We start from the raw sequence: 21,759 nt of genomic DNA on the forward strand, positions 1-21,759 counted from the left end.
TAGACACAAGTAAGTCTGTGGTTTATCCACTGTCTTTTCTGGTGGTGAACAATGCATACACCTAAAATTTGTTTGATTTGTACACCTTTAACCTTTTCAGATTTACTATTGCCGATGAAGTTAATCTTGTCTCTGATCAATTACCATACACACAACTCAACTCTCTATGCTCTTAATTTTCCACCTTGTTTTCTGCACGCTTGTGTTGTGCCAATATTTCCAAAGCCCTCATCACCATGTACCCTTCGGCCAGACCCCATTTCTTTCAGGCTCACCTGGTGCTGATGCTGCTCAGTGATGAGGTGGAGCTCAACCGCCTCACGGCATATGGGGTTATCCAACCAACCACATCCAGTGAATGGGAATCCTTCTTAGTCATTGACAAGAAGCTGTCGAGATGCTTATGCCTCTCCGGCAGTTTCAAAGTTTCTGTCACTTCTTGGTCTATCATTGACACTCCTTGCTGTGCCCTGATGAACTTTTTGCTAAGCTCGCTGGTGGTAGTATTTTTCCTAAATCAACCTTCTGGTGTGTATTTGCAGCTTCTCGTTCTACATGTATACTCTGCGAACCACTGTGAGGTGCCTGGCAGAGGGTACATCTCAGTAAACCAGTTAGTATTTCTTCCTGTGCCATTCGCGTATGGAGCATGGGAAAAATGATTGTTTGAATGCATCTGTATGTGCAGTAATTATTAAAATCTTATCTTCACTATCCCTGTGTAGTGCTACATAGGGGGTTGTAGTATATCCCTAGAGTAATCATTTAAAGCCAGTTCTTGAAACTTTGTTAATAGACTTTCTCGCAATAGTTTACATAGGCCTTCAAGAGTCTTCCATTTCAGTTCCTTCAGTACATCTGTGACACTCTCCCATGGATTAAACAAACCTGTGGCCATTTGTGCTGCCCTTCTCTCTATACGTTCAGTATCACCTGTTAGTTCTATCTGGTACAGGTCTCACACTTGACTTGACTTACTTGACTGATTTCCTGTTGTTTCTGTTGGATCATAGAGCAGCAGTAAAGACCTTCCATCTGGTTCTGTTGGCAGCCAAACATTTCACTTCAGTCCATGTTTTACCAGCTTTCAGAGCTTCTTCTTCCATCATTCTTTTCCATGTCTTTTTTGGGTGGCGACGTCTACGTGCTCCTTGTTGTTTGCATATTATGTGACCAATCCACCTCCATTTTCTTTCCTTTATTTGTTCACGGATTGGTCGCTGGTTTGTCATCTCCCACAATTCTTCATTTGGTATAACATCTGTCCACCTCACATTTATAATTTGCCGAAAACACCAGTTTATGAAGACTTGCAGCTGGTTTACAATCATGTTTGTTACCTTTCATGTTTTGCAACTATACAGGAGGACTGACTTTATGTTGCTACTGAAGAAGTGCAGCTTGGTTCGTCTCGAGGTGTTCGTATTATGCCAGACAGGGTACAGTTGTACAAAGGCTCCACTTGGCTTTCATATCCAACTCTTTACATCCTCCTCGGCCCCTCCATCTTTACAAACAGTACTTCCTAGATATACAAAGGAGTCTACTTGTTGCAATTCCTTTCCATACACTGTTAGCTTCGCTTGATTTTCAGATCGTATTCTCATTTCCTTAGTTTTCTGAACATTTATTTTAAGTCTTGCAATTTCTGCTTCCTCTTTCAGTCTTTCCAACTTTTTTTCCATGTCACACAATCTTTGCGAGAGCAGACAAATATCGTCAGCAAAGTCAAGGTCTTCAAGCCTGTCTTGCGTTCCCCACTGAATACCTCTTCTCCTACCAACAACAACTCTTTTCATTACGCTGTCCAGTACCAGTAAGAACAAAGTAAGTGACAGAATGCATCCCTGCCTCACCCCAGCATTTGTTTGGATAGAGTCAGTAAGTTTCCCATTGTGTAGCACCCTACATTCATATCCATCATACATGGCTTCAATAATATTTATTATCTTTGATGGTATTTCATATTCTTCCAAGGTATGCCACATAACTCTGCTATTAAGAGAGTCAAATGCCTTCTCAAAATCAATAAATGTAAGGTAGAGTGTATTCTGCCATTCTTGACTCTGCTCAAGTATTATACGCAGTGTGTTGATGAGACTGACACAACTTCAGTGCTCTCTAAACCCAGCTTGCTCTTTTCTCAGTCGTGCCTCAACTGAGTCCTTGATATGAATTAGCATCAATCTACAGAGTAGTTTACTTGGTACAGATAGGAGGGTGATGCCTCACCAGTTATTACATTTGGTAGTATCCCCTTTCTTTGGCAACTTAATAATCAGCTCTTCTTTCCAATCCTTTTGTATTTTCTCTTCTGACCATATCTTCTCAAACAATGGATGCAGTAGATTTATGGTGGTGTCAATGTCTGCTTTTAGTGCCTTAGGTGCAATATTATCCATTCCTGGAGCCTTCCCATTCTTTATCTGTTTGAGAGCTATTTTAATTTCAGTCTTAGTTGGTGTGTTGCCATTGATTCTGTCACTGGCATCTGGAAAATTCCATTGCCTCTCCCTGTCGTCAGGTTGCTCTCTGTTTAAGACTTCAGAAAAATGTTCTCTCCATCTTCTAAGTTGGTCTTTTTCTGTTGTCAACAGTCGACCTTCCTTGCTTTTCACAGGTCTGTTCTTGTTGAAACCTTTTTTGGACAACATTCTAGTGATGCGGTACAGTACTTTTGCGTCACCCCTTGCTGTGGCTATGCCTGCTATCAGAGCTTGCTCATCCATCCACTTTCTCTTATCATTCCTCACACTCCTCTTTATTTGAGAGTCAGTAGCTGCATACTCAGCTTGCATTTGAGTTTTCTGCTGTATTGTTTTACTCATATTTAATTTTGTTTTAATCTCATTCCTACAGCTGATCAAATTCCATGTACGCTCTGATATCTGATCTTTCTTCAAATGGTTTTTAAAGCCAAGGACCTGTTTGCTCACATTGCAATAGTCGTCCTTATTCTGAGTCCATGTATCATCAACACTATTTTCATCATTTTCCTTTGCTTCTTGGAGTGCCTCATAGTGGTTCCTTAGCTCAGTACAGAAAGCTTCTTGTTTTGCTGTTATTATAAATTTTCCCACGTCATATTTTTTGTTCCATTTTTTGTTCCGTTGTTTGAACTTTCTATTTGTAGCTCTGATTTTTAGTCTAAAATTTGCAACAATAAGTGGTGATCACTGCCAGCATCAGCCCCACATTTATTTCTCATGTTCATCAGCAACCTTCTAAATTTTTTGCTTATCGCTATATGATCAATTTGGTTTTCCGTTCTGTGATCAGGGGATACTCATGTACCTTATGGCAATTCGTGTATGGTAATAATGTACCTCCAATCACTATATTGTGACTGGCACAGAAATTTGAAAACATATCCCCATTTTCATTGATTTCTCCGATACCATGGACTCCCCTGTACATGCTCTAGGCCTTCATTATTCTTTCCGACTTTCGCATTTAGGTCTCCCATAATAATCAAGATGTCTCTCGTACTGGTACTTTTAGTGGTGTCACGTAAGGAGAGGTAAAACACTTTTTTTTCTGTTCAGTATCTGAGGTTTCTATAGGAGCATAGCATTGAATGACTGTGACATTTCAAATGTTTGTCTTAAAACATGCTGTCAGTAGTCTTTTCTCAAACCGGTTTCCATTCCATAAGGCTCTTTTTTCCATCCTTTGGTTAACAAAAGTCCAACTCCATTTCTGTGCTCTGCATCCTCTCCAGTGGGTCCAGAGTATAAAAAGGTGTATCCATCTTTTGTTTAGATTTCTCCAAAATCTAGCCACCTCACAAAGTCCAAGAATGTCCAACCTGTAACTCGTCATCTCCTTTGTAACCTGTTTCAGTCTGCTGGCTTCTTTCAATGTTCTAATATTCCAGAAACATATTTTTGTTGCCCCTTTCATGCCAAAGCTTGTCATATTTGAGTCCGTTCGGCTGTTCTTTTCTGCTGTTTCCTTAATCATTTGTTTTTGGGAGTGCCAGTGATTGACCCACAGCTCCCTAGTCTGGTGGTGGGGCTGCCACCTAAGAGCCTCCAGACTTGCCTGATTTTCTCTTAAGGGTTTACTCCCCTAGTGCAGCTGGCTTCCCTATGCCTAAGAGTACCCCTACCCTTTATTATGATTTGAGATGGCAGGAAAAGGACAGGCATGGGACAGGTGCAAAGGATCAGTGGGCCGTTGTGGGACACACTTCATCTGGCTCCTCCCCCTCAGCCAATCCGGCATGGGTGACCCTGCTGATAGCTAATCTACCGCCGGCATAGCCCTCAGGATCCAGAGCATGCAAACCTCCTCACCCGCCCGGACTGTGCTACTGTAAGACGGTGTCCCCTGAGGGGGACAGGTCTCTCTCACTCGAGCCATATTCTAGGCTGGGTCACACAAGTGATTTGTAAGGAATCTCTTTAGTGGACTGATTGCACTTCCCCAGTATTCTATCAATAAACCGAAATCTACCACCTGCTTTATCAACGACTGAACCTATGGGATCATTCCATTTTGTATACTTACAAAGTGTTACACCCAGGTATTTGTATGAGTTGACTGATTCCAACAGTGACTCATTGATATTATAACTGTAGGATACTAAGTTTTTTTTCTTGGTGAGGCACACAATTTTACATTTCTGAATATTTGGAGGAAATTGCCAATCTCTGCGCCATGTTGAAATCTTATCAAGATCTGTCTGGATAATCATGCAGCTTGTCTTGGATAGTACTTCATTAAAGGTAACTGCATCATCTGTAAAAAGCTTGATTTTACTATTAACATTGTCTGCAAGGTCATTAATATACAACATAAACAGCAAGGGTCCCAACACACTTCTCTGGTGCACACCCAAAGTTACTTCTACACCTGACAATGACTCTCCATCCAGGACAACATGCTGTGTCATCCCTACTATAAAGTCCTCAGTCCAGTCACAAATTTCACTTGATACCTTATATGATCATACTTTTGAAAATAAGTTTAGGCGCTGTACTGAATCAAATACTTTTTGGGAATCAAAAAACACTGCATCTACCTGGTTGTCTTGATCCAAATTTTTCAGTATTTTGTGAGAAAAGTGCAAATTGGATTTCACATGTTTGATGTTTTCGAAAACCATGCTGGTTGGCATTAAGGAGGTATTCTGTTCAAAATATCTCGTTATGTTTGAGCTTAGAATATGTTCTAAGATTCTATAACAAATCAATGTCAACAATATTGGGCTGTAGTTTTGTGCATCACCTCTACTACCCTTCTTCTAGACGGGTGTGACCTGTGCCTTTTTCTAAGAACTGAGCACCATTTTTATTCAAGGGATCTACAATAGATTATAGTTAGAAGAGGGGCCAACTCAGCTGCAAATTCAGTATAGGATCTGACAGGGATTCCATTGGGGCCTGGAGCTTTCTTCAGTTTTAATGATTTCAACTGTTTCTCAACACCACTGACACTAATGCTTATTTCATTCATATTTTCAGTAGTATGAGGATTAAACTGGGTCAATTATCCTGGGTTTTCATTTGTAAAGGAAAATTTGAAAACGGAGTTCAGCATTTCGGCTTTTGCCTTGCTGCCCTCAATTTCAGTTCCTGTTTCATTCTCTAGGGAGTGAACACTAACCTTGGTGTCACTAACAGCCTTTATATACAACCAGAATTTCTGTGAATTTTGTAAAATGTCATTTGATAATATTCTGCTATGGTAGTCATTGAGGCATCACACGCTCTTGACAGCCAAACATGTTTCATTCAACATCTCTCTATCTATAGCCCTATGCTTTGCTTTACACCTATTATGCAGTAATCTCTGTTTCTTTTGAAGTATCTTTACATCAACTGTATACAAGGGGTTCCCTCCCATTATGAACTGTTCTACTGGGTACACGTCTATCCAGTGGGTGGTTAACTATTCTTTTAAACTTGAGCCAGAGTTCCTTTACATGCTCCTGACCTGTTTTGAAAGTTTCAAGTTCCTCACAAGACATTACTGATTTTTTATTTAGTTTATTGAACTGATATATCTTTCTGCTTGTTTTAGTCATCCTTTGTACTTTAGTAATCATTGTTGCCACAATCGCGTCATGGTCACTGGTACCAGTTTCAGTGTGAACAACTCAGAGGTATCATGTCTATTTGTTGCCATTAGATCCAATATATTTCCATCCTGAGTGGGGTTCCTAACTATCTGTTCTAGATAGTTCTCAGAGAAGGCATTTAGTAAAGTTTCACAGGATGTCTTATCATGTCCACCACTAGCAGAATTGTAATTCTCTCAATTAATTGTTGGATGATTAAAGTCTCCACTGATTATTATGGTATGATTGAGGAACTTACATACAAGTGAACTGAGGTTTTCTCTGAAGTTTTTGGTTGCATCAGGAGATGCATCAGATGGGTGATAGAAGGATCCAATTATCATTTTATATCTGCCCGTCATACATGCAGCATCAGTTTCTATCTCGGTAGATTTGAGTTTTTTGTCTACTGTGACAAATACACCACCTCCATTTCCCATTTGCCTATCATTTTGATATATACTTAAATTTTCCCCAAAAATCTCTCTGCTATTAATTTCAGGTTTCAACCACCTTTCTGTTCCTAATATTATGTAAGCTTCGCTGCTTTTCATGAACATTTCAAACTTGGGCCCTTTGTTATGATTGCTTTGACAGTTTACCATTAGGATTTTAATAATCTCACCTGTGGGAGGCATTTACACTGTTACTTCTGTGTTTCCTACAGTCATTGTTACATGGATTTGATGGAGAGTTGCCTAATCTAAAAAACCCTTATGTGCACCACACACACAATCAGCTACCTGAGTAACAGCCTCTGATGTGCAATGCATACCTGACCAATTTAGGGGGACCCTATAGTTCTGAACCGTACGGTGCAAGTCCAGGAAGTCGCAGCTTAGCTTGTCACAGAACTTTAGTAGTCTCTGGTTCAGTCCTTGCATTCGACTCGGAACCAAAGGGTGATGATCAGCTCTGGGAACAATGCTGCAAGTTGCGAGCTTCGTTGAAACTCCATGCACAAGGCTGATTATCTCAACCTTCTCTGCCAGTTGCTGGAATGACCTAAGGATGACTTCAGAGTCCAGATGACAGGCATCATTTGTTCCAGTGTGTGCCACAATCTGTAGTTGGTTGCACCCTGTTTCCTCAATGGCTGCTGGAATAGCCTCTTCAGCATGTTGAATGAGTACCCAGGCATACTGTGTGCACCCAGTGTCCTCCGCAGTCCCTTGCTGCCATTTCCCTAAGGAGTACCATCATTCGCCATATGTTTAAACTGCTGACGATTAATAGACCCCTACCCTTTTGTGTTTGCCTCCTCCTGACACCAGACAAAGCAGGTTTCCCCCAAACAGGTTCAAACCCGTGTCTGGTCATCCTGATTTAGGTTCTCCATAATTTTTTTTAAATCACTTCTGGTAAATGACGAGATGCTTCCTTTGAAAGGCATGGCCATCTCCCTTCCCCATTCTTCCCTCATCTGGTGGTACCAATGACGTTGCTGTTTGGTCCCCTCCCCCAAATCGACTAACCACCAACCCAAAACAGGTGAAGTGAGTCCCACTGGCTCAGTTTCAGTGAAAGACAGCACCTCAGACTTGTTGGTTAGGGGGATCAGTTGATGCTGACTTACAAAGGCTCTTGCTTGTTAACACGTCTTTTGGCTTGTTTCAATTCTTATGGTTACCATTTGGTGTGGCCAGTGGCCCGGTGATTTTTCAACAGTTTCTCGAACAATTCTCGAGGACTGTGCCTTGCTATGCCATTTATTGATATTGTGGTCTGTGGCTCATCCATGCTGAGCATCTTCACGGCTCACGTATGCTCTTTTCAGTGTTACAGGCTGCCGGGTTAAATTGCAATTTGTAAAATTGACTCCTCTTTCACTCTTCTGTTGTTAATCTTGGGATAGAGGTCTCTGGCGCTGGTATCAAATGCCTTTGTCAGAATGTCTCTGCCCTTGTGGCTCTTCTGCATCCTATGTAGGTCTAGAAACTCCAGGCTTTTTTTAGGCAAGAGGTAAGAGGTCACGCACCAAGACACTAGCCTGCCATCATGTTTTTTGGCCTGGTTTGGACAACGACATCACTCATGTTAAGGTATGTTCTCAATGCACATTGCAGCAAGCTGCCTTGCAGGCAATGTTGTCTCCTTGACTGCAACCTTCGCAGGCCTGGGACTGTCTCCACATTGATTTTGCAGGTCTTTTCCTTAATACATATTGGCTAATAGTAATTGATGCAGTCTCTCAGTTCCCATATGTTTTTCGTTGTTTGTCAACTTTGGCCTCTGTCACTGTGGCAACCTTCCATCGAAGGACTTCCAGCACTGTTTGTCTCTGATAACAGCCCTCAGTTTGCTTCGCAGGAGTTTGACTCCATCTGCAATGCCCATGGGATTCCCCACATTTTCACTCTGCCTTTCCCCCCAATCCAGTGGTCAGGTTGAAAGGTTAGTCAGAACATCCAAAACACAAATGAAAAAGTACGTGACTTTGTTCCTGTCAGATGTTCCCGTCGATCATTTTCTGTGTTCCTATTGGTTTATGCCATTCGGTGACAACAGCCTTGCGAAACTGCTCCATGGGCATCAATCCCAGACACTTCTGCATCTCCTGTGGCCTGGCCAGGGACGTCAACCTGTGCAGCCGTCGTCCCTTTTCTGACTCGTGGTGGCTATCTGGGCACACAGGTTTGGTCGTTGCCAAAAATGGATTCCTGCTATCATCTCCCGGTGCTACAGCCACTGCCTCTGTGACCTCCGTACGGAAGAAGGCCTCTGTGCACATCATTACAACCATTTGCAACTGCCCAAGTCTGCATTGCTTGACAGGTCACGTGACATGGCTGAGTCCCTGCCATGACATAAGAGAGGGACAGCTTCTCCAATACCACAATCGGTACCAATGCATCTGCCATCCACACTGGAGCCATCTGCTCCACCTTGGCCACCAGCTGTGGGGGCACCACCACTACCAGGCCCTGGACCTGATGTGGACATGGAGCTCGCCCCGACGTAACCCATCTTACCATATGGATTGACACAAGAAGATGGACTGCGACACTGCCCGCACCCCAAGTACTTCCGACTATATACCCCAGTATCAGCATGTCATCTCAGTCAGAGCCTCACAGAGGAACACGCTATTCCCCAAGGGAAAACGAAGGAAGTAATTCGTGCACACTTGAAAGCCGCTTGCATTAGCAGTGTGTTGTTACCTGCCAGATTGCGCCACAAAAGAGTAATACTGTAAACTTCTGATAGAGCCTTCCGTGGGCTCTATCTACCTATTTAAAACCTGCTGCGCTATGCTAGCGCTCAGTTATCATGTTATTACTGCATTAATACATTTACCTTATCTTATTGTGTTCATTGTATGTTATGGTGATTGGCATACAAGGCACAGTCTAATAAAGTTGCACTAACGTTTGTAGTTGTGTTGTGCGTTAAATTTACAACAACAACACTTTCAGTCTGTTTTATAGAAATAACTAGTTGGCAGACTTGGCATTGCCCAGATGCTCATTTTGCCAATTTTACATTAAAAACAAAAAAAAATAATAGTGTTTGTAGTGAAATATCAAAAAAGTTTCATTTCCATGTATGATGAAAAACACTCTGAAATTACGAAGCAGTCATATGAAGAAGTATGCACAATGTACAGATGTAGAAGTACAGTATCCAGTTTAAGAAACGTAATCCCTGAAAGTATCTGTAAGCTGAGTGCAGCTGCTTTGCTTGTCTACAGTGTGATTTTGTAAACGTCTCTATGGCAATGCCTCTTCACAGCTCAATAGACGGCTATTGTTTTTGCCATTTGTGCTTTGCAGTTGCAACTCGTCAGAAGTGCTGACAGGTGTCAGGCATTTCCATACGATGACTCAACTGTAGGAGTGTCTTAGTAGTAAACAATAAATGTATTAAAACTTCATGCATAATGTGTAATTTTTTCAGGCATCTCAGTGATTATCATACATCTCGACCTATGTGTCATACAATGATATATTTGTGTTGGCACATTCGGCGACATGTGGATACTTCTGCAAAATACATTGCAAATGGAGTTATTAGCACAGAAGTAATAAATTTAAGCATCATGCACGATGCTTCAGTTTTCCATCCATCGCATTATTTATTGCGTCATATCTCCTGAATTGTGATTTTTATAATAAGTTTGGATGTCATCTTCTATGAATTTTTTCCATACCGGTTTGATTTTTCTATCCAAGATGTCAATTTCTGACAAGAAGCACTTACTGCCACATTTTTAAAATAATTTCTGTTAATTTGTTATAGTACTGTTTATAACATCATTGTTGTTCTGGATCCCTACTTATTTTTGCTGTTTTGTAGATATCAGTTTTTCATTCTGAAGCTACTCTGATATCTGCAGTGTTCCAGGTTTCTTCTCTCTCTCTCTCTCTCTCTCTCTCTCTCTCTCTCTCTCTCTCTCCCTCCTTTTTTAAGACTTCCTAAAATTATATTTAATAATTTTTGAAAAATTGATTGTATGTTGCATTTATAGCTGGCATTAGTCTTATTGTAAATTTGATCACAATGTTTTGAAGCTTTTTTAAAAAATGATCTTGTGTTTTGTCATCAATCACCCTCAGACCTTTTTTTGTTGTTGTTGGAATGTCTGGACTGTACATGCAGCTAAATCATGTGATGTTACTAAACATGCATAACAACAGTCCCGGTACCATTAAACTTGTACTTGTTGTATGAATACTTTATTTATCTGGGTAAAACTGTCTTGAGCTACTTGAATAGGGAATACTAAATTGTATTTGGTTTATAGCATCTTTAGATCAATTTTCCTGACAGGTTTATTTAAGGAAGTTACATTAAACACCATAAGTCAGTAATCCCTCCATTTTCTCTGATGGAGTGTGCAATAAGCCATCAAATTTTTCATGAAAATGTTCCATGTACTCAGTGAAGATATCTATACTGTAACATCGAGTATTGTCCAGTATTAACTCACAAAGTCTGAGAAGTATGCAGACAACCAGCTTGTGAATGGTGACTTGCTTTTGTGTGTACAATATTTGCTTGGCCCTCATCTTGCAAAATTTCACAGTCATCACAGATAATATTCATTTATACCAAAGACACTGCCATGTACACCACTGCTGTTATGAATGCTGCAGCATCCTAAAATCTAGTTATCTTTCAGGTTGCAACATAATGGATTAGATGTATCACACAATCAGTTGGCACAGGGAGAAGGCATTGCCTTCCTTGTAATTAAACTAAATATAATTGTCTTCATGATCGACAATATGCAGGCCGTGCTTGCACACCTTTCCTTATCAATGAGTCTTTGGCAGAATATCATTGTTATTGCACTGGCATAATCCTCAAAATGGTCATAAGGAGTATAATCTCCAACTGCAGCAAATTCTCTGGACTGTAAAAGGGTACGTATCAATAATTTTGGCAGAATGAATGTTTTGCTCTGTACCAGAGTGTGCACTTTAGCAATGGTGTACCAGATCAGGGCTTTAAACTGGATCCTTGCTTTTTGTGATAAATGTTGTACTGGCTTGGGCTATTCAGTCCACACATAAAGAGCTATGTCTTCATCTGGCAATACCTCTCACCAACTTCCGCAAGTCTGTATAGTCTCTCCTGCATATCTTATTTGATTAGCAGCAGTTACAGAAGGAAACGCCAGGGAATGACATAGCCACAACCTAAATGTTGTTTCCAGAATGAATCTGTTATGTTGCTTTCTGATATATTAAAACTGTGAACTGGAACATGGCTCAAATCAAGATTCTTGTATTTGCGTTCCCCTCACTGAAAAGAGAAGGGTACAGGTTTCGGTCAATGTCCATCTCATAGCTGTACTCACTTAGAAAGTTTTGCTGTTAATGTCTAACACAATATCCATGTAGGTACTTAATAAAATGTACACTTCACATAAAGACAGGACACTTTATTGACCTGTACACCTACAAGATAAATAATTGCTACCTCAGAATATACCAGTATTGTCTTGATAGTCAGCAGCACTCAGTCCAATCCTCACACTGCAGTGGGTAGTGATGTATTGACAACTGGAGAGTGCGGTCTTTCTGGCATTTGTCATTGACATCATTGCCAAGAGAGAGGTGTGGAGTGACCTACGATCTGAGGATGCTACCCCCTCCTCCTCCTCCTCCTCCCCCTCCCCCCCCCACCCCCACACATACACAAGGAAAAGAAAAAACATTAAGTTAAGGAGCATCTGCCAGATCAAAACAGGACCACACATTTCATCCATAATGAGTTAACATTGTGGCTGAATGCTGGTGGGTTTGCTGGTATTGGAAGATAGCTGCCACATCTGGGTGATTGGTGACCATTTGGTTTCCAGGTGGACTGCTCTGCTCTGGATGACATTGCAATGCTGTCGGCTGTGACATGGAAGGCATTCTGTGTCTGGTGCTGGCCTGCATTTCTGTTATGTATAATGCACTTAGGTGGGCTGGCTTGCACTGATCAATGTACACTCCTGTGCCTACTCTTTTACTGCATAAAGTGAGTGTCATATCATCTTGCCCCGTAACTGTGTACGGACTTTGATAACATGGTAGCAGTGATGTGCGTGATGGATTATATTAGAGAAAAAACATGCTTTGTCATTACCAAGTCTTTGAAAACAAAGGTAGCCTGTTTTCCATGCCATGTAGTTCTACTCAGTTGCATGTCTTCCTTTTGCCACCAGAGATCCGAGATGAAATCTTGAGTAGAACATGGGGGGCTGAGTTGTTGTATGGAAACTCTCCTGATTTATGCAAAGGTTTGCCATACAGCAGGTCCACTGGAGAGGCCTGCAGATCTTCTTTCTATTCATTGTGCAATCCCAACAGCACTACTGGGAGGGCATTAATCCATAAATCTGTCACGTGGCACATTATAGTGGGTTTCAAAGAACGACGTAGTCTCTCCACAATGCTGTCTGTAGCTGCGTGATAGGCTGAAGTCTCTATCGTGTATATCCCATACAGCTGAGCCATTGTGCGAAATATTTCTGTCTCCCACTGCCGACCCTGGCCAGAAATCACTTGGAAATCAAACCACAGGGGAATGTGCATGCCACATTCTCAGCAGTTTGTGTTTCCAATGGGACTACTTCTGGCCACTTGATGTATCTCTCAATCACAGTGAGCCAATCCTGGTAGTTACGTGCAGCTGGTAGGGATCCTGTCAAGTCCTTGTGGCCATGTGTGGATCGTGCCTGTAGGACACTGAAATTCCCAATCGGAGTTCATATGTGTCATGTTACTTTGCACTTCTGGGAGGGGATGCATGTGTGAGTATATGTACAGCGGTCCTTATGTTTGTCAGCTCACACAAAATGCTGTGTTACTTGTGCCTTTGTAGCACAGATTCTCTGAAAGCTGAGCATGTGTAGTGAGTTGAAAACCCGTAGTCAGAGAAGGAAGGCATTTAGAGCTGCTATCGTTTTGCTGACTCATCCCAGTACATCAGCTCCGCTGTGCCTGGCAGCAACATGCGTTGCAAATGTAGTGCCGTCTTGCCTTGCAGCAGGTCTCTTCTTGGACTGCTTGTAGTAGATCTCTTCTTGCACTGCCACCAGCTTGGTGAAATCCAAACATGTGGAAATGCTTTCTGCACCAGACAAAAGGTCAGTGGTGACATTCTTTGAACTGCTTATATTCAAAATGTCTGTTGTAAATTGTGAAATAAAATTTAGTTGGTTAACTTACTCTCGGAGATAGTTAATTTGTGGTTATGGAAATGCAAAAGCCAGTGGTGAATGGTTTGTATATATAGTGAAGGCATGTTCTTCCACCATGAATCAGAAGTATTTAACTATTTCATAAGCTGCCAAAAGTTGTGTTTAGAATGGTGACCAAGAGTGCTGCTTCTCTGTGGCATTCTTGGAGAAGAAACCCAAAACTTCCAGTGGCCATTTACACCCTACTGTAGCATCGCACTGACAGCACACAATGGACACCCGAGAAAATTGCTGGTGAGGTGTTAACGGTCAGATGCATGAGGAGAGGCTTGTCTGACAAGTTTCAAATGTTGTGTGCAGTTTGTCAGTTCAAGTGACTGGTGTGGAACTGTGCACTTTGGAGCCGACGAGGACAACATTGATGGCACGCGGGCCCTCAGTAGTTTGGCATAAAAAAAAAAAAAAAAAAAAGAAGTTCAAATGGCTCTGAGCACTATGGGACTTAACATTTGAGGTTATCAGTCCCCTAGAACTTGAACTACTTAAACCTAAGAAACCTAAGGACATCACACACATCCATGCCCGAGGCAGGATTCGAACCTGTGACCGTACCTGGTCGCACGTTTCCAGACTGAAGCGCCTAGAACCGCTCGTCCACACCAGCCGGCCGTTTGGCATAAAAAACAACAGTAAAAGTTTATCATCCCCAGGTATTTATGCATTTCGTGCACTGTTTTTGGGCCCGGGTAAGATGTATGGTGATGCAGTCTCCTGGTGGATATCTGCCAGTCATGTTAACCTGAAATTCCTGGAATGTCACTTTGTTAGCACCAATGACGCATTTAGCCAGATTTGTGAGGAAGATTCCGTAGTCATCAAATCTGTGGAAGACTGTGCGTAGATGTCTTTCATATTTTTCAGAGAATAACAGTGCCACCAACACCTCATCTATGTATGCAAAACAGAAGTCTAGTCCCCGCAGAACTTCATCAATAAAGAGCTGAAAAGTCTGTACTGCATTCTGTAGCCATATGACTTGTATGGGAATTCAGATAGTCCAAAGTGTGTTGTTATTTCTATTTTATCAGTTTCCTCTGTTGCCACAGGTATTTGAAGACAGCACATGTCATGCCTGTGATTATAAATCACCTCTCAAATGACCGTCACAGACCAACATTTAAATGTAATCATGACCCTATATGTAGCTATGAACGAATCATTTGCTAAGTCATAATTTGCACATGGTCTTGGTTACAATAGCAGGCATCTGGGAAACATGCACACATGCAGGTCAGTATCAACCAGAAAATGCGTCTTAGTGATCCTGTCTGCTATCACCAAAAATGAAAAATGATGATTGCCTGGGCTGGTGTTGCTCGCAGACTTGCCCACTGGATGTGGGAGGCTGCTGTTCATGTTTCCTGAGGAGTGCATGCTCATCGTCCATGTGATGACGTATAGTCTCATTGGGTGTATATATTGAGGGCTACAACCTGCCAAATCAACTTGTCAAGATGATAGATGATGATGTCCCACCTGTCTCTGGCGGGCATTGTAATGAACACCTGCAGAGCAGCTACCTCAGATACCGTACCTTCCATCTCTGCCAGTATGCTCCAATTTACCTCTTGCATTATTGAGAGTGGATTGCAATGCACCTCTGGCAAGTAAGAAACCCGTATGGACCCTAGGAGTGGATCCGGGATGCCTGGTCCAGCCAAGGTGTGGATGTGTTCCAGGAATGGTGATGGCTCTTTGTCCCCAATTTCCTCCCTATTCAATGTCCTAAGCGTTGTGTGTTAAGAGAGGGAAAGCTGCTGAATAAACTTGCCTTTTGGACTCATATTTTCCAGAGGCAAGCAAGTTTGTAATGGTGTCACTAACCTCACTTGGAAGAGTAGCTGTCTTGTAGTGCCACCACATGTGCACATTTGGTGGAATCTCACTTTATGCAAGAGGTGACTAAATGGCTTTCAATATGTGTGAACCAAAGTGATGGATAATCAACGAAAGTGATGGATAATCCATCCAGAGGGCTGGCTGGCACATTAAACGCCACCAGTTCACTTGTGTTTTTGGAACAGTCCCAGAAGTGCAGGAGATCACAGCAGGTAGAAAGACTCACTGGAGTTGCGGCTGGGGGCGAATGCAGGCAGTGTTACGCCTCAAATGCAGGTGGAACTAGTGTTGTCTGCTGGCGGGCGGCAGGCAGGAAATGCCAGCATGGCCGGACATGTGCTTTCCTGGCTGTGTGACTGCACCAACTCTTGGAGTTATTCATCCATTCTTATTGCTGTTATAATAGCTCCATGATTCTTTTGTAGGAGTCACCACTTTGCAGGTACATAATAAACAGTACACTTCACATAAAGATAAGAGACTTTGTTGATCTGTATACCAACAATATTTATAAATGCTACCACAGAATATACTAGTATCTCCTGGCAATTGTCATTTCTGACATTGTCAGCAAGAGGGTGTGAAATGACTTGTAAGCTGAGGGTGCTGCACTGTCATTGTGTGCACTTAGTTAGTCTAGTATAAGCTATACTGTTCTACTATGAGCTCCCTGCTGCTGCTGGATAAGCAGCAGCCAGCAGCAAGTCGTACTCTTAGCTCACTTATTTGTTTCATAATTTAATTCTTAATTTCTTTTCATGTTTTTGGGTACTTGCATAATTCAATTCACAAATTTGGGGTGGTTGACACTTGCCTGATGGTGATTGGAGAACTGTGGCGGGGTCGCCAATCCCTGGGTGGAAGGCAAAAGTTGTTGTTGGCTGCAAGGCTGTATCCTTTTGCTTCTGTAACAGGTTTGAGGTACTGCCCACTGCTGAAAGTACTTCTGAGGCAGCAAGGGTGGCCTCGCCTGTTGCAGCAGTGGCCGGTCTTCCTGAGAGGTCCGGACAAGTGCAGAGGGTGGGATTGCTTCTCGTTGGGAGCTCCAATGTTAGGCGGGTGATGGAGCCCCTTAGGGATTAAGGATGGGAAGAAAGCCAATGTGCACTCTGTGTGCATACCGGGGGTAGTCATCCAAAATGTGGAAAGGGTCCTTCTGGATGCCATGAAGGGTACAGGGTGCAGCCAACTGCAGGTGGTGGCTCATGTCGGCACTAATGACGTGTGTCACTATGGAGCAGAAGAGATTTGCTCTGGTTTTTGGTGGCTCTCTGAGTTGGTGAAGACTGCCAGTCTTGCTTGCGTGATGAAGGCAGAGTTCACCATCTGCAGCATCGTCGACACGATCCATTGCGGACCTTTGGTACAGAGCTGAGTGGAGGGTCTGAATCAGAGGCTCAGATGGTTCTGCGACCATGTAGGCTGCAGATTCCTCGACTTGCGCCATAGGGTGGTGGGGTTTCAGGTTCTGCTAAATAGGTCAGGTGTCCACTACACACAGGAGGCAGCTACGCAGGGAGCAGGGGCTGTGTGGTGTGGACTGGGCAGTTTTTTAGGTTATACAGTCACGGGAAAGGTCAAAAAGGGCTCCAGTCTCAAAGGGTACAGCGTAAAGAGATCATGAGAATCAACCAAGCAAAAGTCAGTATTGTAGTTGTAAATTGTCGTAGCTGTGTTGGAAAAGTACCAGAGCTTCAAGTACTGATAGAAAGCACTGAAGTTGAAATTGTTATAGGAACAGAAAGCTGGCTAAAGCCTGAGATAAATTCTGCTGAAATTTACAGAGGTGCAAACCATGTTCAGAAAGGATATATTAAATAAATTAAGTGGTGGTGTGTTTGTGTCTGTTGGTAGTAGTTTATCTTGTAGTGAAGTTGAAATAGATAGTTCCTGCGAATTACTCAACAGCCGTAGCAAAAAAATTATTGGCTCCTTCACCCGACTCCGAAATATCGTTCTTGTGCAACAAAGCTACCTCTTTGTTCCCATGAAGTAATGAGTCCTGTTGACAAGGGATCTCAGATCGATTCCATATTCCTAGATTTCCAGAAGACTTTTGATACCATTCCTCACAAGTGACTATTAATCAAATTGCCTTCATATGGAGTATCGTCTCAGTTGTGTGACTGGATTCGTGATTTCCTCTCAGAGAGGTCACAGTTCATAGTGATAGACGGTAAATCATCGAGTAGAACAGAAGTGATATCTGGTGTTACACAAGGTAGTGTCATAGGCCCTTTGCTGCTCCTGATTTACATAACTGATGTAGGTGATAATCTGAGCAGCTCCCTTCAATTGTTTGCAGATGACGCTATAATTTACAGTCTAGTAAAATCATCAAACAATCTGTTCCAATTACAAAATGTTCTAGAGAGAATTTCTGTATGGTGCAAAAAGTGGCAATTGGCACTAAACAAAGAAAAGTGTGAGGTCATCCACATGGGTACTAAAAGAAATCCGATAAATTTTGGGTATACGATAAATCGCACAAATCTAAGGGCTGTCAATTCAGCTAAATACTTAGGAAAACAATTATGAACAACGTAAATTGGAAAGACCACATAGATAATATAGTGGGGAAGGCGAAACAAAGACTGCACTGAACACTCCACCAGGCACGTAAGTGTGAATTGCAGAGTAGCCATGTAGATGTAGATCTTCTGATTCTGAACTTTCATAGAAACCGGTTATTTCTAAATGAATCAAGCACAATACCTGTTTTCCGATGGAACATCAAATTTTTATGGTATCATATAAACAGGATTAAAGATTTGTCACATGCTGTAAGCCATACCGTAGATGTGTTATTGGTGTATCTTCAGAAAGCTGTATGCTTTTAAACAGCACAATCTGTTGTCTTCTCCTCAGAGTACAAACATACTTCATAACAACACAACCACCATGACCATTGTCCTTGCTTCTTCGTGTAGGCAGTTTAGATTCTTCTTCTTCTTGGCAGTGGTAGTGTGCCTAGGAAGACTTTTGCGGATTGCAAGCATCATTTATTTTTGCTGAAAATATTGTAAAACATTTAGGCTCACATCAGGTTATTGTACACGTTAACCAATGGAAACTCCAGGTTGCAATAACAACAACATTATCAATAGGATAGATTTGCTACTCACCATAAAAATTACCTGTTGAGTTGCAGACAGGCAGAATGAAAAGACTGTTACACTTGTAGCTATAGGCCAAAGCCTTCCTCAGCAAAGAAAACATACACGCATTCACACAGGCAAGCACACTTCACGCCCACCACCACCGGCAGCTCTGAGCAGAATGCTACTGTCATGTGAATAGCATTTGGTGGGGTGGGGGTGGGGGTAGGGGTAGGGGGGGGGGCTAGAAGAGTGCTGTCTAGCAGGGTGTGTAGGGACTAGAGACTGCCAGATGTAACATCAGGAGGTGTTGGGGGGGGAGGAAAAGACTGTGTGTGAAAAGGGAGACGAAAAGGAGGAAAGTGGAAGAGGAGAGGAGAGGAAAGGGAGAGGCGTGGAAAAGGATGGGAGCACCTCTTCTTTTCCAGACATCTTCTTTTCCTAGTTATATCATTATGAACTTGGTAATAAAGAGAGTTATCCTTTAATTTTATCATGTAAAATTGTGCATCATTGTTTGCATTTGAGGTGTGCCTGCTGCAGATATCATCATTTCACAAAGGAGTTATGAAATTGCAGTTTACACAACTAACATAAAAGATCACCTCTGAGCCATGTGGATATTCTCTGATAGAAGATGGCGACTCGTGGCAAGCTGAAATGTGGGCCTTGACACAGAGACCCACTGGTGAAGCATTGTAGTTGGTCACTAGCTCCCAGATCGCCTGCTCACCATCTTGTTGCCCATCCACCTCTGGACCGCCTTTTTTCCCGCCATCCCCAGGCTACGTTGCCGTTTGGGATCCGTGTGCAACGTGTACTAGAGTCCCTCGGTGTGGAGTCTGTACAACCCCAAATCCAAGGTTTTAACCGCCTGCCATCCTGGTTACTGAAGAGGCCCGGAGTGATTTTAGATTTATTGCAGTACAAGAGAGATTGCACTCCTGCCACCGTTTTTAATGCAGCATTTTCTGCCATTTTATCTGAGCACCACGACTATGTAGCTGTTTCTACAGATGGGTTGAAACAAGGGGATTCTGTTGGTTGCTCAGTTGTTTTTCCATATCATGTCCTCAAGGTCCGACTGCCTCAGACTTTTAATGTCTTTGATGCAGAATTGTTTGTGATCTTGCGGGCACTGGAGCGCATGAGACATTCTTCCTCTCCTAAATTTCTTGTCTGTTCCGATTCACTCAGTGCCCTTCACTCATTGCAACGTTTGTATCCGGCAGACAAAATTGTCCAGACCATCCAAGATGCCCTCCTCCGACTACAGCGACTGGGGAAGGTTGTAGCTTTCTGCTGGGTTCCGGGACATGTCGGCATTGCTGGGAATGAAAGGGCAGATCTTGCAGCTAAGGAGGCGTGTCTTGCCCCACAAGTATCTCAGTGTGCTATCCCCTTGCATGCACTCACCTCGCTGTTGAGCTCACGGGTCATGCGTCGGTGGGAGGATGAGTGGCTGGAAGTGACTGACAATAAGCTCAGTATAGTCAAGCCCACAACGCGTGTGTGGTGGTACTTCCTTTCAGCCCCATCGACGGGACGAGGTTCTCCTCACTCGGCTTCAAATAGGCCACAGCCCTATGACGCATGGCTTCCTGCTCCGGCGAGAGGACCCTCCAATGTGTGGTGCTTGCGGCGTCCAGGTCACTGTGCGCCACGTTTTATTGGATTGCGTTTTATTTTCTGACCAGCGGGTCGCGGCTGACTTGCCAGCGGACCTGCCGTCTCTTTTAGGCAACACTCGGACGAATGTGGTTAAAGTTTTAAAGTTCTGTGCCCTGTCAAATGTTTTTACAAAGATTTTAGGGAGAGGATTTTAATTTGCTCACTGTGTGACAAGCTGGCCCATATTTTATGTAAGTGGCCAGCCAATAACAATTGCCTATGACATTCTTGTTGCTATGTTTCCCCTTTCCTTGGGTTTTACTTTCTTATGTAGCATTTTTCTTCTTTTCCTGCTTTCTTTACCGAGCGAGGTGGCGCAGTGGTAGCACACTGGACTCGCATTCGGGAGGACGACAGTTCAATCCCGCATCCAGCCATCCTGATTTAGGTTTTCCGTGATTTCCCTAAATTGCTCCAGGCAAATACTGGGATGGTTCCTTTGAAAGGGCACGGCCGACTTCCTTCCCCATCCTTCCCTAATTCGATGAGACCGATGACCTCGCTGTTTGGTCTCTTCCCCCAAACAATCCAATCCAATCCTGCTTTCTTTGAGTGTGTGCTTTAGTTTTCTTAGGTCTGTCCACATTCGTTCCTTTTAATGTGTGTCAGGGCGCTGATGACCTCGATGTTGAGCGCCCATAAGCCCCAACACACCACCACCACCACCACCACCACCACCACCACCACTGGCAGACACTGTGCACAGTGCAGCACTGGTGTGGCATGACCTTGTGTAGTCAGTGCCCCTGGCCAGCAGCTGTGCTATATCAGTGTTGATTTGACAAGTTTGACAAGTGACACAGTGCACAAGCACCAAATGGCTGGTGCTAGCAGACACTGCAAAGGGTCAGTGGCTAAGAGGGCCTCAGTTCAACCTTCAGCCCATTAGACAGTGGTAGAACACCCAGACAAGTTGTCCTATCAAGATGATGATGGAGCAGACTGGCCTCACGACAGAAGCCAATACTGTGACAGATGTAGACTTGATGACCCGCCAATTTGATGACGTGCCTGGCCAGAAGACCGGTGTTTACACTCACCAGAATGAGTTTGTCATATTGTTGTTGCTGACTGGCAGGCGGGCATTGTTGTCCAGCAGGTGCCATAGCAAAATGCTGTATCAGAGTATTGTTACAGGTGGCTCTCTTTACAGCATCAGTGCCTCTTGTTTAGGTCCATACTGTTACACTTCACAAGAAATAATGGTGTCTTTGAAATTCCCATTATCATTATCTGTATGTGACAATATTTCATCTGTAATTCATGTAAATCCTTACAGAATGAATTCTTGTGATTCTGCACAAAAGAAAGTATGTGTCTCACTGCCTCTGTATGCAGAGGTTTTTGGTCTAACAATTATCGGTAAGTCAGTAACAACTCCTGTAATCCTG

The 21,759-nt window shown here is 42.9% G+C and overlaps 1 protein-coding gene across 1 annotated transcript in view; it reads left to right on the plus strand.

Annotated features, from left to right (window-relative positions):
* The window catches only part of LOC126175907 (mismatch repair endonuclease PMS2), a 163,848-nt gene that overhangs the window by 78,521 nt on the left and 63,568 nt on the right, over positions 1–21,759 (plus strand). The window lies entirely within an intron of this gene.

The sequence above is a fragment of the Schistocerca cancellata genome, chromosome 3 (assembly GCF_023864275.1).
Source record: "Schistocerca cancellata isolate TAMUIC-IGC-003103 chromosome 3, iqSchCanc2.1, whole genome shotgun sequence".
NCBI lineage: Eukaryota > Metazoa > Arthropoda > Insecta > Orthoptera > Acrididae > Schistocerca > Schistocerca cancellata.